Genomic DNA, 16,072 nt, shown 5'->3' on the forward strand with positions numbered 1-16,072 from the left:
CAGTTCCAAGTGTATTTGCATCAGCTTCCTCCTCCGTATCACAACCTGTAAGTGTTATTAATAATTGTTGCTTTTATGTTTTATGTAGCATGCTTAATAATGATTTTGTTTGTTGTGTAAGCACCGTTTAGCTTCTAACGTTAGGTCTTCAATGACAATTGTATTGAGATATGTGAAGTGTTTGTCGTTGTTTTCGGAGTTGTCTTAAAGAATAGAATAATACCTCGTAGAAACGTAACTACATTTTATTTATTTTATTTTTGTAAAAACGTTATGTTTATGCATCGGGCTAACGCAAACAGACTGATTGTGCTTTTACAATATGAAGTCTGGGCTATGCTCCCTAACATAACATTACATACTTTATCTTATTTTTAGTTTTTTACTACAAACTACAAAGCAGTGGACTATAATAATTTTTATAACACAATTTAATTGATAAAAGCATCCTTGTACTCCGTGTTAAAAAATAAGTATTATCTCTGTAAACACTGCTGGGTCATCTGACCAATCAACGCAGATTAGCGTCGCGCAAAGGAGGGGTTTGAAAAATGAGTCGTTGAACGATTCATTTGGGAGTCGGTGAGCAAATCAGGTAAAAATAAATGCATATTATACGACAACTAAAGTGTTTTTTTGTCATTGCATGCACGTAAAACTGTTGTTGGGGACTCCCTAAACAACATTAGGAACATTTTAAATGTCATAATAGGTGCCCTTTAACCAAAACCCCATTAAAAAAAAAAACATTTTCTTCGAGATGATGTAACTAGAAGTGCTAAAATGCTAATTTGTTTCCAAGTTTTTTTCCCTCTTTTTTTGGCCAATGATCATTCTGACCGAACATCTACTCTTTCTTAATCCTTTTAGAATGGAATGTTCTATTTGACAACACCCGTTTTTCTCTGTCAGAAGTACACATTGATTTGTTTATGAACTGCAGACAGTCTGTCCTCACATGTTGGCCTCACCACGGGCATCTCCAGGATTTCCATGAAGACTGAAGTGGAAGAAAGAGAGGTGGGTGAAGTTAGTCACGGCCTGTTTATGACATCCTGACAAACAAGGTTAACTTGATCTCCACAGTTGTTTAAATTCTCGGAAACGACAAAAGTGTGGTTTTGAGATCTTCTCAATGTCTTTCACTGCTGTTCTAAATGAATATCGATCGTGTTTTCATTGAAGGTGTCCGCTTGACTAGTTGGGATAAGGAGACAAGGTAGTCATTCAGGAATCCCAACCAAACCAAAAAAAAAAAAAAACTCAATGGAAACATCCAGCATGTGAGAGCAGTTCAATAATCTTGACCTTTCGTACATGAATTGCTCCTCGCAGTTCATTTCCACTGAAACACAATGGATCAGCTGTGGATTGTGGACCGCACGCCTTGGGGAACAGCGGAGAGGTTATGGTATCTCTCCCACCAGACATTGATAGTCACTAAGGACCTCTTGAATCACTCCTCTGGCTGTCCTCCAGTGCTGGATCATGTGGAAAAAAGCACTTAACTTGGCACCGTTACCCTGTGGGAAGCATGCCTTCCATTCTTTGCAAAGTTTGATTTGCCTCTCCCGGTTCCATTGCGTCAAAATAAGAGTCTGACAGCAGAATTGAGGTGTTTCTGGAGGCTATAGCACATATTGAGTCTGGTATTGAAGGGAATATTTAAAGGTCATTTTCTGATCTTCTTAGTGGAAAACTTGGAAGAAAAAAATAAAGCCACCCCAGATAGTGATAGATTTTCATCAACCTGAAGTTAAATGAGACTTCATTAATAAAGTGTCTACATGAAAGGTTTTTTTTGGTTTGAAATAGTCTGTTGCATTTTCTGATTTAATTTCAAATATTTAATTCTGAACTCTTGCCAAATGCATTCATGCAGGTGCACGGTGTACAAATGTTCAGCTAGATGCACCATCCATAAACACAGCCCATTAAGTCTTTTTTTTTTTTGGAAAAGCTAAAACTTTGATATGCCTGGGAACCCTGTTGTGGCCAACTCTGTTGTGGCTAAGTTTGTTTGAATTTTTTGGAAAAACATTTTTTTTTTCATTTCAGTTTGATGAATGTCTTACCACAAAGACGCGTGGGAAAAAAATTCAATTTGCTTTGTCATTAGTTATGTGTCAAATGTTTATATGTTGGGACTCAGCCTGTTCTTGACAATTGAATTATGTAGCATGATAATCACCAATCTGCTTACTGCAGGAGTTAAACTTATCTAAACTTAACCTTAGACTGAATTCCATCATGACTCAGTCCATCATATTTGCGTAACATTTTAATTAATAATTCTGTAGAACACAAAAAAGAATACGTTTTTTACATTACATGCAGGTTTTACATAGCTCTTACATTTTAAGAAGATGCTGCGGCAACCTGGTTGCTTGCCAAGGCGTTGTTAGGTGCTTTAGTGTGTTGTTGCTCAGGTGTTTTTTTATGGCCATTGCTACTGTTCAGAGTGTTTGCTTGCTATGTGGTTGCTATGGTATTCAGGGGTGGTAGACAAGATGTTGGGAGCGTTGTATGGAGGTTGATATTGTGTTGTAGGTTCATTCATTCAATCATTTTATGGCGTAGTGAGTGCAGCGTTTTTACATGTTTTTTTATTTTTATGTGTTGTTTCTAGGTTGTTCAGGGTGGTTAACAAAATGTCACAGGCATTGTTAGGATGTTGCTAGGGTGTTGTATGTAGTTGCTAGTGTGCAGGGAATGTTTTAAGTGCATTACTGTGTGGTTGCTATGGGTTTCTGGCTGATTGTCAGGTTATGCTGTTGATACTGTGTTTTGTGTGCTTGCAAGACTTGCAAGGGGGTTAATAGAGTCTTGTATATTGCGTCTTGTCTTGTTTCTGGGGTGTTGCTATGGTGTAGTGAGTGTTTTAGTGCAATTGGGTCAGTGACGTTTTAGAATTTCAAAACAGTAAAAAAATAAAAATGAAAGGACAAATTAAATATAGCATTTTTTGTGTAAATCTATGTGTATATTTTTTGTTTTTATTAGTGCCCTTTATAAAAAATAACAATATATGACATTTTAATGTGTTTCTTTGTATACAGTCCTTGAAAATGTCATAAGGTAAAACGAAGTGATTTTTAGAAATAAATTAAATTTGATATTCATGACACAGTTAAATACAACCATGAATGTAATAGTTGATCTGTAAGTATTCTATAACAAGTTGCAAAATGTAAACACCTACACCACAAATACTAAATATTTTGTTTTTTAACAACTTCAGCATGTCATCTATGGACATTTGTTCTATTTTTTTAAAAGAAATTAGTCAAAAATGCCTTGATGTTATGTATATATGTATATCATACTAGCTCTCCTACATTATTTTCATGAACCATGTAAACAAACAAAGTATCTATTTTTATTTCTTTTAAAATGCAATGTTTTACCATATGACATATTTTGTTTTACCGTATGACATAGTACAATTTCAATGTTTCATAGCATTTTTAATGTAATAAATTGATGTAGGCCAATTCAAAATGATTTCAAAGAAACACAAGGCATCTCAAGTGAACCTTTTATTAACAGTAGAATATATTTCCCAACACATGAATATTTCTTTTAGTCAACTCAACTCTCTTTCAGTACAAGGAACACATAGGACGTGCTATATGTAATACATGACAATATCATTCAGATTTACAACAGTGAGATAACTTTCAGTTTTTAACATTTAGTTTAAAAAAAACAGTAAGGGTTCATGGGAGTTTGCCCAGCCAATCCACATGTGCTTTGTGGATTTGGAGAAGGCATTAGACTGTGTCCCTCGTGGCGGCCTGTGGAGGGTGCTCCGGGAGTATGGGGTCCGGGGTCCTTTGCTAAGGGCTGTCCGGTCCCTGTACGACCGAAGCAGGAGCTTGGTTCGCATTGCCGGCAGTAAGTCAGACTTCTTCCCGGTGCATGTTGGACTCCGGCAGGGATACCCTTTGTCACCGGTTCTGTTCATAATTTTTATGGACAGAATTTCTAGGTGCAGCCAGGGGCCGGAGGGTGTCATGTTTGGGAACAACACGATTTCGTCTCTGCTTTTTGCGGATGATGTTGTCATGTTGGCCCCATCAGACCAGGACCTTCAGCATGCACTGGGACGGTTTGCAGCCGAGTGTGAAGCGGCTGGGATGAGAATCAGCACCTCCGAGGCCATGGTCCTCAGTCGGAAAAAGGTGGCTTGCCTTCTTCAGGTTGGTGGAGAGTTCCTGCCTCAAGTGGAGGAGTTTAAGTATCTTGGGGTTTTGTTCACGAGTGAGGGAAGGATGGAACGGGAGATTGACAGACGGATCGGTGCAGCTTCCGCAGTAATGCGGTCGGTGTACCGGTCTGTCGTGGCGATTTACCGGTCAATCTACGTTCCTACTCTCACCTATGGTCATGAGCTGTGGGTCATGACCGAAAGGACAAGATCCCGGATACAGGCGGCCGAAATGAGCTTTCTCCGCAGGGTGGCTGGGCGATCGCTTAGAGATCGGGTGAGGAGCTCGGTCACTCGGGAGGAGCTCAGAGTAGAGCCGCTGCTCCTCCACATTGAGAGGGGTCAGCTGAGGTGGCTCGGGCATCGGCTCCGGGAAGGTGTTCCGGGCGCGTCCCACCGGGAGGAGACCCCGGGGAAGACCTAGGACACGCTGGAGAGACTATGTCATCATATACTCTCACAGTTATACCTTTCCCTCCTCTTGGCTAGGTTCTCCTCTCTAGATGCAGGATCTGCCCTTAGCTTTGCACGGAAATGTGCACCCCTCTCCTTACTAGAAAGAGGCATCTGTAATAATGTGAAAAAATGCTTAAAATAGGCAGAAATATATTATATATGTTAATATTAATTCATACTAGTTGTACAAACTATATATGTGATATAACAATTAAGAAATAACTAAATAATTCAGTTAAATGCTCTGTGTCATATGGTATAACAGCATGTCATACGGTAAAATCGTTTGTCTGTATGACATTTTTTGTTTGCCCTTATGACAGTTTCATGCTTTGTCATTTATAACAGGCAGTTGCTTGGCCACCTCCTTCCACCTTTACCATTAACCTTGACTTTTAAACTTTATATTTCACCTGTAAATCAATATTTTTTCAAATTTTAAATGAATTAAACCCTTTTTTGACGTTTGACCATATGACACCCAAATCTGTGACACATGGTAACACTTGGAAAAGGTGAAATTACCTCAAATGTAGGAGCAAAATCTTAAACTTACCTTCAACTTGGCTGGTCTTCAGGGGGTCCTCTGAGTGATGTCATCCAATGTCACATGACTTAAGTCATTAATATTCAGTTCCAAAATGGCTTCTAAACTTTGTTTTACCGTATGACATAGGGAAAATGTGTCTTTGCAGAACAATTTGTTTTAGATACTAATGACATTTCTTTAAGGTCTATCTTACTGATACTTTAATATGCTTATCTTAAGACTTGAAAAAATATGCCAAATGAAATTTTTTATCATTTTTAAACATTTTTAATAATTTTAAATGCAATTGTCTTAAATAACTTTAAGTGAATTCCGTTTGACCGTATGACATTTGACTACATTAATAGTCTAAAAGTTACCTATTTTTGAAATTTTCACACAATTATGAACAGTGAGGAGGACAAATGATGTGAGATTAATACATATATATAATTTTAAACCTATTGTATATAAATATATAATATTTATTGCTCCTGGAAGTGCAAATCAGTGCGGCACGTCACTGACCCAATTATATGTTTTGTTGTTGTTGTTGTCACAATTCCTTGACTAAATTCGAGTAGTGGAATTTTTTTAAAAATAATCCTTGGTTGTAGTTAACCCGTGTCAAGTATCCGGCAAAATACCGGAAGTGGTGATACGCATGAGAATCCATGATCCGCATTATTAGACCGTTTTATAAAGCTGCACGATATATTAAAACCATTTAAAAACCCTACTATAGCATAGTGCTATTGTAAATTCACAAAGGCTTCAATTTAAAAAATATATTAGGGATGCACAATATATCGGGCACCATATCGGTATCGGCCCATAGCCTATATGTTCATTTTTAATGTTTTAGTTATCGGCCCAATAAGATAATTTGGCCTAGGTTATATATTAAAGCTGATAAATAATGGATTATTTCCTTCAGCTGAGATACTTCAGATGCGCAAATATTCGCCTGTAGGTTACGTGTGTTTAAAACCTTGCTCTGAGTTTGCATGTTTTGATGTCCACATATTCTTGTTCAAGAAATGACAATGTAGCATTTCTATCGTAAAGTTGCCAAATATTAAAGGTTAAGTTAACATTTGAATGACATGTTGTTTGGCCAGTATTAAACAAGGATTTGATCTGTTGTAAAGTGTAACAACACTAGGCCATATCTCCACTTAATAAAGGAGCAAAAGGCCAATTTGTTTTAACCCATCCCAGGGTGCACTGATTTTCCCAGTGTTGGTATTATCATTCGTGGCTCTGAGGCTTAACCGCTGTACTAAAGCAAAGAAATAATTGTTGAAGTTCAGCACATGACATTGTTATTTTTCCGTCGGCTCTTGAGCACATGTTCCCTGTATTGCTTTTGGTGCAGGACATACTAATGCTGCGCTGGGGCATTTATCTGTGTTATATCCACTGTTCTTGAACTTGAGCTGTTTTCGTGTGCTGGAGTCACTGGGTTTAGAAGGATGGAAATAGAGTCTATCCCCTCAGGATAGTAATCATAGAATATGGGCCAAATTTGGAAACTCAAAACTCATTCTCATGGAGTTTGTGTTGGTTATTTGGCATTTAGCAGATGCTCTTTATCCAACATGCATCGCAGTAATCACAGAGACAGTCCCCCGAGGACTCAGTGACTTGCTCAAGAGCACAATGGTGACGGACAACCTTTGTGTGACCAGCTCAAACCCTTCATTTCTAGACCTCAACCGCCCTTACAAATCAGAGCTGAACAAGCCAAATGAATATTCACTGGCTGATCTGTGACTTTGCATCATGTCTAATTATTTTAAAAATAAGAAGTACATATTTACATTGGTGCTTGCTTGTCACACTTCTGCTGTAAGCTAAGAGGTGGACATTTCAACAAATAATTACATTAACTGCAAAGTAAGGTAGAATTACAAATTGGTTGCCAACAGAAGCTATCAAATGTACCATGTTCTTTTGTTGACTTATTAATGCACTTTAAGTCCAGGTTTGGTCTAGTGTTGCAGTATTATATCATAGCCTCCTGGGTTCAGGAATGCAAACACTGACTGGACAGATCTTTATTACTGACCTTGAGTAATACATTTACCATGGCATTCAAAACCTGAGTCATGCTGATATACGGGTCTCACGCTTATCCATTTCAGTGTCCTCGTTTCAAAGAGTCTAGTAACAGTTTGATATAAACATGTTTTTATTTCTCCCATAAATGTAGCAGACAAAGACTTGAACTGCTACAAATATTTTATGACTGAAACATTTTTTCGAACCCCTCCTAGACTGTTCGTCGGATTTTCACCAAAATTGGCACGGGTCATCTTCAGACCATGTTGGCAAAAAGTGATTAAAAGCTTTTTGATAAACCCATCCGTTCTTGGAAAACGTGCAAACGAATTTGACGAGAACGCCAAATTGGATGCGAGGCTATATCGCCACAATTCTTTAGCGTATTCAGACCAACCTTGGTACATGTCGTCACAAGCATAACCACGGGCAACTTGCAGCGTTTCGGCACAGCGCCACCTACTGGTCAGGAGATAAATGTATAATGGCATTCAAACCCTTGAGTCATGCTGATATACGGGTCTCACGTTTATCAGTTTCACTGTCCTCGGATCAACAAAGAGTCTGCATGAAGTAACAGTTTGATATAAATCTGTTTTTATTTCTCCCATAAATGTAGCAGACAAAGACTTGAACTGCTACAAATATTTTATGGCTAGTATAAATGAACACTGTAGTAGTTAAAAGCTATTCTTGTATCCTTTTCTGATGAGCTGGAGATATTTTTTAAAATCAAAAGTGTAATTTAGGTATTATTTTTAGATTAAAACAGATGTTTGTCTGTGATTTAATTTTATGTCGTTTATGCTAGTCTACTCCTAAATGTTGTCTAAATTCACTTTTACTAGATATACAATTTCTTGTAAAAAAAAAGACAAAAAAGGACTTTTTCTTGGACTATAGATTATTTATCCGTTAAAATGGTGTATGGAATGAGTCTGTTTATATATTTTTTTCAAGTTGTCTAAATCGTCCCTTTAGTAATGACAATACTTTGTGAAATGAACAAAACACTGACCACAATGCGTTTCATCTTATTTTATTAGTTTGTATTGGCTGCCTATGTATTTGGGAACGAGGTAATATTAATTAATATCAATGTCAAGTTTTTAGGACATGTTTTGCATTCATATCAAAAGTACTATCTTCAATATTTTATCACTACTATCTTACACTCACAAAAAGATTTTCTGATATAGGCTTGTGAGTGGAAATTTACCATGTTCAGCGACTTGTTTTTTTCCATCTTATCTGTAGCACTGACTCACCCTTTTTTACATACAAAAAAAAAGAAAGAAAAAAAGAGCTTATGATTGCCCAATAACACAGCATGAGTCACCTCATTGTATAATACTGCATGAGAGAATCAGATAACCTGTACAACATTGTCTCAAATATGATTGCTTGTGCCAAAGGTATAAAAGACTGTTACACACTTGCCTACCTTGGAAACCACTTGCTTTACATTCATAATGCACAATACTGCAACATCAACATCTAAATTAATAAGCTGCATGAATAAACGGCTAACCATGAAAAACTGGGAACTTAAGTCAGAGTCCTAAACATCAGATAATAGCTTGGAGGGAAAGCACTGAGTCAGAGACATATGCAATAAATATATTCTGACTGCACAGTGCACATGGGTTCATTTGCCAGTGTGCAATTTAAAGGGATAGTCAACCAACAATAAATCTGAAAATGTCTGATTTCGGCATTGGCTGTATGTGTACCTTGTAATGTGCACTAATTAACTTAATAAAATATTTTGAGTTTTGTAAGAATGGACTGGTTTTAGAACCTAGATCTGACCTAACAATAATATTTACTTGGTTTCTTTGATTCTTGATAAGCAATCATCTGACTTGATCATGAGATTGTTATAAAAATCTGTTTCCAAAACAACAGCTTTCCGAGAGGCAAAAATCTACTCGTGATTTCCTGTTAGTGTTTGAACTTTGATTTTGGTTTTATTCAACATTGAAGCTGTTATTTTGAGAGCATGGTTTACGTCAGTCAATGCACGTTTGACCAATTTGTCCGTTATAAACGATCACGTCTCAGTTTTTGGAGTTGTTTGGACAGTACTGTTGCTGAGATACACCAGATTAATATTGTCCTGTAAGCGAATTCACATCCTGTTTGGCAGGACTAGGTTAACTGTATAACATGTTAGTTCCTTCTACCACAAAAAACATTTTATGTGTGTGTATTTGTTCATCTGTGGAGGTCTGTAACTAGCTTTAGGGACCACCATTCAATATTCAGAAAACCACAGAGATTAGTGATCAACAAATGTATTTTTTTTAAATGGCAGATTTTTTAAGTATTACCCCAAATACTAAATATGTAGTCATAGTCTTGCAATGTATATAAATATTTATCCTAACTATTGTTGTTTTAGTACAGTGTATCTGGTATTTATACTTATAATTAAATGGTGTCCTTGTTACACATGTTACATGTAGGCTACATGTTCAGTAAATTATGCATAATTACAGGCAACTAACTCTAAACCAAACCCTAATCCTAACTTTAACCCCAAGTATGTAGTTAATTAATATTACTGAGTACATAAATGTATAATTACACTGTAACAAGGAAACCTTTTAAATAGTGTAACCATATATTAAATGAGTATTGTTCGAGTTTCGTTCCATTTTCGACGTTTTTAAAATTGTTAAAAAGAAAATAACAAATAACCCATAACATTTCTCTTTCAAAACATGTTATGTATCAACCCTGTTACATTACAGCATCAGTGCAATAATGTCTAATAATGACACAAACTAGCAAATTTCATCACACTCGCAACATAATTTGCTGCCCCCCCCCCCTCCCTTTTTCTTCTGTAAAATGCACATGTGAATGTTTTTCCCCATAACAGAACATAACATTGAGCTTGACAAGGCCAATGTAAACCTCATTAAATACGTACCTGTTTGAACCATCGTGTTATTGTGTAATGTGTAATATTAAATGTGATTTCAGAACCATTATTCTTTTTATAGAGGGTGTGTCACAGCACAACAGGGTTGAATGAAATACAAGAACAATTTTGCATTGTTGCATTGAACAAAAATGCATAAAGTAAATTGCATAGAGAATTAAATCATATTTAACTGTTAATGAAAGCTATAAAAAAAATTATTGCAACATTTGCAACATTTACTGCAAATTGTCTGATATTACAATAAAAAGTAAATATTTTAAAAGTATATTTTTATTACACGAAAGTTTTGTCTATAAAATCTCATACAATTCTGTATCATATTAGTAGTATTTTTCCTGAGAACAGACCCTTTTTTGGGTAAGTTGTTATAATGTGCTTTTACATGATCTGCTGTAATGTTAACTGCCGTATCAGCAATCTATTGTGAAGCGAATGAAATATTACACCTGTTTACATAAACTCACAAATTACGCTGTTGATTTCATTTCCAACCCAAGAGGAGTAAAGCTAGAGAAGTATTGCCATTTCAACGCTCCTCAAACTTCCCTTTGCTTTGTAGACCGTACACCAATCCAGTCCTCTTTGTTGTTCATTGTTGTCGTTCTCCGAAAAGTGAAAAATGGGCTGAACGCAGCAAATGAACGAGTGGAATTAATCTCGAAGCAGTTGCTGAGGGAGTTTTCAGTTACTTTGTAGGGTTATATGTCTTTTGTAAACGTTGCTGCCATCCATGAAAGATGAGATGTTTTGTGAGATGTTATAGTTTGATTGTTTGTGGTGCTACACATACTGGTTTTTTTTTCTTGCTTTGGTTATTTAGATGATGATACTGGCCTGCGACAACAAGTTTACAAAGGAAAAATGTACGTAAGAGCTTCGGTAGATGTTCACAGAACCTGCCTTAGGCTGTACGTGTTTCCCAACCCTGTTCCTGGAAGTCCCTGCACAGTACACTTTTTGGGTGTCTCCCTTATCTGACACTCCTCATTTTTAAGTCTCATTGTACTAATGAGAGGATGACTTAAATCAAGTGTGTTTGATTAGTACATCCAAAATGTGCTGTTGGAAAGCCTATAGGAACAGGGGAGGTAACCACTGGCTTAGATAGTGGTATTACATGGTTCTGGATTAGACAGATTTTTTATTTTATTTTGCTAGCCATGTCCCCCGTCTCTCCACCAAGCTCTGCTGTTGAGCAAGTGGCACCATGTAACACACCCTGTGTGAAAACATTGCTGAAAATGGAAATTTTTAAAGGTTACTTAAAGGTGAAGCATCAAACAGAAATGCAGAAATGAAGACTATATTTTCGAATAGGTTTTAAAGTCTCATCTGCAATTGCACAGAGAAACATTCCCAAACTCATGCCATTGGTTGAACCAATATTTATGGTATGCAGTTATGCTTGGTGTCCCTAGTGGTAGAAAAATTATACACTCCACTTTTAATTGTAAGTCTAATTTACTATTTCCAGTGACATTTCCTATTCCTAAGAGAATTTGTAAGTCTTTAACATAAGACTAACTTTAGACTATCCTATCTTTACTCTAACAAAGGTTTGTTGTGGTTGATAGTTTACATTAAATGCTAACTTAAGACAACTTTACTCTATAGCTTAACTTTATTTTCTTGATTCTTTATTGACTTCATTAAAGGTATAGGAATTTCTCCCATCAAGCGGTGAAATTATATTTTGCATTCAAACGAATAGTGCTCTAGCGCCTCGCATTTTCAAATGCGTGTTGCAACTACGGTAGCCGTTATGTACCAAGAAGATGACAACATGTCTTCCAATAGTAATTCATCGAGTTTTCTTTTGGGTGATGAGGTTTGTTATTTCAAACAAACTATAACTTGACACACAATTATGAAGTATATACAGTATGCTTCCAGGACATGTTGGACTTTCAGGAAATGAACGAGCAGATGCAGCTGCTAAGGACGCTCTTAATCAGGAAGTTATTGAATGTCAAATTCCTCCCTCAGATATCACACCGATTATTAATCAATATATTTTAAATAAGTGGCAAGAAGAGTGGAATATGTGCAAGAATAATAAGTTGTATGAAACTCATCAGGAAATTACAAACAGACTTTTTATCAATTTTAAAACTAGACTTGATCAAGTGGTCTACACCAGATGTCGTATGGGGCACACAAGTTTGACCCATGCTTTTTTGCTTAAAGGTGAAGACCCAACTTTATGCATGTTTTGTAAAATTCCCTTATCTGTCAAACATATTTTATTGGATTGTCCTGGACTTTATACAAGCAGAAGGCTCTTTTATGAAGTTACTTCACTTAAGGACATATTTAATGAGTTAATGCCTGAAAAGGTTTTGGATTTTTTATCATATGTTAATTAAAAAAATCTTGTATAATGACTTGTTTGTTCTGTTTTTATTATATTTATATGATATTTGCATTTTTGTAATTTAATTTTTCTCATGAAAATAGCTTTGAATGCTGACATGCAGTGGTGGTTCTACATTGAATTACACCCTGGGCGAGACCCCCTTCGAGCGCTGTGCTTCGAGCACTTCGATGTGACCACTGTACTGGCCATCGCATGACCTAAAGACATGACAGAATGTAGTCGGGCGTGGATCGTATCTCCCCCATGAGTTCGTAACATGGGCTTCCCCCTGACACGGCCTCCCTCAGTTCCCTCAAGCAAATGGTCTGAAAAGTCTGCAGCACGGACATAGTGTTCAAAGCTCTATGTCAAAAACTCCCGTTGGCGGATGCTCCATGGGGGGAGCCGACATTAAGGTGAACTATGCAGGTTTTTTACCTTAACTGAACAGCTTCGGAGTCATTGGAATGGTTAAATTACTTTTTTCGGGTTGAATGGTGGTCGTCTCGCACCCCCCTATCACCTGTGAGCGGAAAAAAACACCCTTGCAACTTTGAGCCGGCGGGCCGCCGCGTCAGAAAGAATCGCGTAATATCAGGTATCGCGATGTAACAAATTGCTTTACGGCAAAAAAAAATCTGCTAAAATTATGTCATTATTGCGCTCCCTCACGCTGTCCGAACCCGAATGAAGAAGACGTTGTAAAGAATGTCCCGTCTGCTTTGATGTCGTTGATCTACTAGCCTCATCACTGTCACTTTTTACCCAGCTGTCCAATCACTGTGGAGGGGGGCGGGACAAATACAACTCCAACCAACCGCCAAATTCTGCTTGTACAACATGAACAAGCATAATAACGGAAAAAATGTAGGCTATTTAAAAAAACAAGAGCCAGTGCAAAAACATCTTTATATAGAAACAATACATTGTATCAGTGTTTTTATATAGAAACAATACAGCAACAAATTATCTGTGAAATTAGTTACTAGTAAGTCACTTCTGTGGATATTCCATATCATAGCAAGCAAAGCTTTTGTGAGTGGCAAAAGTGTTGAGGCCATCACTGCACAGTTGCAACAACACATTAACAACACATTAACTCTGTGTCAGTATGGTTTCAAAACTCAGGCCTAACTCTAAATCTGAGTAAGACAGTGTCAGTTTGTTTTGACTCCAGATCACACCCCTTGGAAGAACTGCATCTGACAATTAATGGTCAAAATATTACACAGGTTAAAGAAGTAAAATATTTGGGACTAATCCTGGACTCCCATTTATCATTTGAAAGTCATGTTAAAAAGATCACTAGAACAGCCAGGGCAAACTTGTATAGTTTCAGAAGCATACGGCACTGTTTACCATTTCATGCGGCAAATACATTTATGCACGCAATGATTTTCTCTCACCTCAGTTATTGTATAACCTCCTGGTCACAGGCAACTGCCACAACAATCAGGCCTTTAAGACTGATTTACAACAGAGCAATAAAAATATTAGATAAAACATCTGTCAGAACACACCATTGTGGAGTACTGCAGAGGTTGAACTTTTTTAACTTTGAAAATTTTATTAAATTTTGTAACTTAAAATTAATGTATAAATGTTTGCACAATCAAGCCCCTGATGTTCTCAGACGTCACATAGTCCCACTTCGATCAGTGGGCTCCATCACACGAGGAGCTACTAATGGAAATGTGAAAGTGCCCGTTAGAAAAAAGACCTTCGGACAGTCAGCCTTTACTGTCCAGGGTGCTAAACTCTGGAACTCCTTGTCTACCGAGCTGAAACAGGTCTCAGATCTGGGGGCTTTTAAAAATGAACTTAAGCGTATTTTAAAAAGAGATCAAGTGTGTAATCACTGTTAGTTTGCGCTCAAATGCACATTCTTTATGTAATGTCAGAATTAGGTAATGTTACTGTAAATGTATTTTTGTATGTATGTATGTGAAAAGCCCTTCTAGGGACGGACATTGCAAATTAGCCTTGGCTATAAATGTTGTAGTGTGGTACATGTTTATTGTTCACACGTGTCCCTATTAAATAAAATTAAATAAATAAATAAAGCGTCTCAACTGAAAAAAATAAATAAATAAATAACGCTGTGCTGCAAAAACGCTCTCAAGCCCCCACAGCTAGGCGGTTTCAGCTGGCTAAAAATGCTTTGGTGGACAAGGGGCCTAATGCTTGAATGCAGGCATGTCCACATCACCATCTCAATAGTGTAGATTTCATGTAAAAAAAAAAAAAAAAAAACACATACCATTAAAATAACGTAATTTATTGCACTTTTCCTCGCAGTTTTCAATGATATAAAAGTATGTTTGCATAGCATTGACTTCAATTTGTTATGCATTTAGCCCTATTTGACATCTGTTTTTATAGTTTGTCAACACATTACATATATAATACATCTGCATCCACTTATCTTCTTCTTTACTGACTAGTGCTGGTTACTGACAATTCATAATAATTCTTAATTATGTTAGACCCAGCAATTTATCCTCCCCTAGGTATTCTGAGTAGTAGGATTATATAAAATATATAATATAAAATTAAAAAAAAGTACTTGATTCGTGTACTTCGTTTACCACTCTCGGTGCTCTAACATGACAGTGCAGTTGTAGGTAGAGCCATCCTATTTTTCTCACAAACAAACCCTCACACCAAATCGGATCTCCAGGGGTCGCTTTGTGACAGGTTGATTTGACTATATCTAGATAATAGAGCATTGAGCTACAGTAGCAACGCCAATGTCCCTGATTTAATTCCCACATACTGCCAAAATGTATACCTTGAGCACATAAGTTCCCTTGCATAAAAATGTTGACCAAATATGAACATGCAACTATACACATTTAGTTTGATATCAAAAATACATCGTTACACTTTACAACTCTGTTCTCATTCCAAATGGACAAATATTGGTGTTATTATCAGCACAAATTTCCTTATTGTCATAAAGCAAGAATGAAATAAGCACAGATGAACTTGTGAGATGCCCATGGTTTACCCAGCATGCTCCGGTTTGTTTTGACACCCGTTACAAATGAGGCTAGCTTTTTTGGCTTTGTTTGTTGGGCAACAGGCATGCTGAGGGTAAATTTCCACAGCTGATAAGGCACGTTGCACGTGTTTGACTGCGCTTCTGCCGGGTGTCGCCGGAGCGACCTTGTCTTACCTAATGAAAAGATCCTCTCAGGGAGATTACAGGACGCTAGACATGATTCACCACTCCTGTCACCGCCAATTTTCTAATTCACCTTTAAAACAGGCTTATTCAAGAGTCAGCACGCATTGTGTGTGTGAGAAGAATGGGATACAAGCTCAAATTAATCATGTAAAACCAAAAAACGTCAATGTAAAAGTAGTTCCATTGACAGAAGCAGGAAGTTATGACCGCCAGCTATCATTTTGATGACTGTTTCTGGCTCTGTAGCACAATTGTTTAATACTAGCATGCCTTTCTGAAGTATGTTCAAAGAATTCCAGCTGTCTTGCTTTCCA

This window comes from Phoxinus phoxinus (genome assembly GCF_949152265.1).
Source record: "Phoxinus phoxinus genome assembly, chromosome: 20".
In the NCBI taxonomy this organism is placed as follows: domain Eukaryota; kingdom Metazoa; phylum Chordata; class Actinopteri; order Cypriniformes; family Leuciscidae; genus Phoxinus; species Phoxinus phoxinus.